Genomic DNA, 3,640 nt, shown 5'->3' with positions numbered 1-3,640 from the left:
TTTTTTTCGTTTTTCAAGATTGGGTCATTGTAAAATGTGTAAATGTATTTTTAATGACAGGAGAGAGTCATTTGTTTTTATTTTCAACCAGACAGAACAGACAAATAGTGCAGACACAACATACACAGAGCAGACAAACAGTGCAGGCACAACAGACACAGAACAGACAAACAGTGCAGACACAACAGACACAGAACAGACAAACAGTGCAGACACAACAGACACAGACAAGACAAACAGTGCAGACACAACAGACACAGAACAGACAAACAGTGCAGACACAACAGACACAGAGCAGACAAACAGTGCAGACACAACAGACACAGAACAGACAAACAGTGCAGACACAACAGACACAGAGCAGACAAACAGTGCAGACACAACAGACACAGAACAGACAAACAGTGCAGACACAACAGACACAGAACAGACAAACAGTGCAGACACAACATACACAGAACAGACAAACAGTGCAGACACAACAGACAAAGACAAGACAAAGAGTGCAGACACAACAGACACAGAACAGACAAACAGTGCAGACACAACAGACACAGAGCAGACAAACAGTGCAGACACAACAGACACAGAACAGACAAACAGTGCAGACACAACAGACACAGAGCAGACAAACAGTGCAGACACAACAGACACAGAACAGACAAACAGTGCAGACACAACAGACACAGACAAGACAAACAGGCGGACAGTGATATGCGCATTATAACAGTACATACTTAATACAAACAAGCAGTACAGGCGGACAGTGATGTACTCTACATACAACACACACACACACACACACACACACACACTAGAAACAGTACAAATAGTTCATACACACAGTACTGATAGTACAGAAACAATACAAGCAAGCAGAAGAGATTGTACAAACACAATATGACAGGGTTGATTTTCTGTTTGAGAATAATATTTTTCCGGCTAACGGCTGCAATTTGTATACCACGACACACATTATTTTGTTCTCGCAGTTGGAACTGATTTGATTAAGTACCAGAATTGAGTTTCCATCCTACCACAAATAAAGCACCGTCATTAGTTCCAGAAAATCGAAATGCCCTTGAAAAGACACATGTTCTCTTTGCTTAATGAACATTGGCAAGTACACCTGTCTCATTATTGGAACTGTTTAGATCGGAATGTTACTAATTGTAATTCGTACATTATCATGGCATATAACTCTTGTTTGTCAGACGGTGGGACGCATGTATGTACTTGTGTTACCTCTAAGTACATCGGCGGAGGATGTGTGTCTGTTAGAAGACCCCCCCCCCCCCCCCCCCCCCCCACACACACACACACACACACACACTCTGCGGTTAGTTAGTGTTGATAGTAATTGATCAATTAGATATGTTTAGTATGCTTAGGAAGTCAATATCTTCCCCTGATGTGTTAGATAATTATCTCTTTTGGCTTATTGATGTTATGTTTAGAAAATATATTGTTGTTCTTTCTACATCTGGTAAATAATTTCTGATGTTTTAAGTAACCTTACATTTTCCACAAGAATGCATTTTTCACTAGGGTGCAATTGCTACCAGGATGCATATATCGTTTGTGATAGAAACAGACATATTCTCATATAAATAATGTGTATAATTAAATACGGACTGCTAGCCAAACCTTTACAACCGGCATTAGTCCGGACTAGTACAACACACACACACACACACACACACACACACACACACACACACACACACACATGTACGTGCATGCTCGTCGTAATATAACTGTGATAATCGTGGCGTTAAACCCCATTTCACCTCACGTCACCAATGTAAATTACCCGTACACACGACTAATTGGCAATGGCAGTGGGTGCAATTGTATTGAAACCCAAAATAATGTACTGATGATTGAACAGCTCAACACGAAAAATGTGGACAGGCATCTGCGACGTCGGTACATCACTATCCACAACTGACAAATCGTCAGTATTAATTTAACATTTTACCAATCAATGAAAAAAAATCGACCCATGTCTGTATAGAAGAAAGCATTTGTACGAAACACATTTAATACCAAGTACAGTCGACTGAACCACACGGCACTGCTTTGAAGAACCAGTTGAACCTGATCAATGTTATGACCTTTGCGGGTGCCTGTGCCAACCCGGGTCCAATTTCTTAAAGACGTGTGATCATAAGCTGTATAATTATCGTAAATGTGTGTTAAACGTTGCGTCAAATGCAGTAAAATCTTTTGCTGAAACGGCCTCCGTTTTTCACACCATTTTCTGGTCTAAACAACTGTCAACATGTTGCATTTAAAGTCCCTGGAATGAGGTACTGAATTACATGATCTATCCATGATCTATCCTTAGAGAAAGGCTTCTTTGTACCTTTAATAGGAACAATAGACTCTGGTTTCTCCCGGCTGTCTGACCCTGCCCGTACCAATTCATCAGCTGTCATGCGTCGATGTGCTGGACGCCCAAAGTCTGGGCTTTAGGCGATCTTTGTAAAGTTGTACCGTGCAAGACAGACAACACTAAGTCATTGTTTTCACGGGCCTTTTCATTTATAGATGTATAAATAAACATTCGTAAAAGCAACGCTATGATGTAAGCTTGAGATTTTGTTGCAAGGAAACGAAAATCTCAGAATCACAACAAATGGTTTATCAATACTTTGTCAACATTAACGATGCGACTCCGCGAATATGCCAACATTTCGTAAGTTATATTTTGGGGGGTTCTTGCTTGTTCTCTAAATACTCCGCACCCTGCTTAAAACCATGTCAGCGAGCCTGACCACTTGACCACTTGACCACCTGATCCCATTAGTCGCCTCTTACGACAAGCACGGGTTGAAGGCCTATTCAACCCGGAGTCATGTGTTCATAACGCCCGGCTTGCGCACGCCTCAAGGCGGAAAACCAGTCAGTAAACTTTAACCCAGTCTAACGTCACTATTCAAAAGAATTGAAAAAAAAAATACAGCCCATCTTTGATGCTCAAGCCCAGTAAGACTTCAATAAAGCATATCAATTACTCGTCTTCTCCAACTGATATGTGCGTGGTTTGACATTCAGGACTATTTTCCTTTTTCGGACCATTCACTTCCGCCTGTCGGAAGGCGTAGGCCAGGGGGTTTCCCAGCTAGTTGCTGGCTGTCAAAAACATTGCCACGTGACTGCATACAGGGCTGAGTGGTGTCGGTCCCGGATGTATGACGTCACCTTGTCGATGAAGTGAGGAGCATAAGACAAGAGGAAGTAGCCTCAGAGGAGGGCGTTCAGTTTGGCGACTTTGAAATGAGCTGCTAGATGATTGATGCGATGGTCATCTGTCTCAGCAGCGATATAATTTCTGTGTGAAAGGGCTTCCCTAAAACATACATGCATTTCCAGTTTCTTAATACTCTTATACATGTATTGATCACCAGAAAATAATATTATTCGTGATGATATGGACAAAAGGGCTTTACGGTTCTAACTGTTATATTGCTGAAATTATGCTAAAAGTGGCGTAAAACATCCTTATTTACTTGTCCAGACTGATGCAGTTTTTATGCGTTTGGGAAAAGCCACCTCAAATTGTACCTTCTTTTAAACTAATGGATAACGATAAAATATAGTAGACATAACAACATGTTTATGCAGAGATTTCCTT

The sequence above is a fragment of the Haliotis rufescens genome, unplaced genomic scaffold (genome assembly GCF_023055435.1).
Source record: "Haliotis rufescens isolate VD_foot unplaced genomic scaffold, xgHalRufe1.0.p SCAF_12, whole genome shotgun sequence".
Taxonomy (NCBI): Eukaryota; Metazoa; Mollusca; class Gastropoda; order Lepetellida; family Haliotidae; genus Haliotis; species Haliotis rufescens.
This window is presented reverse-complemented; position numbering follows the sequence as displayed.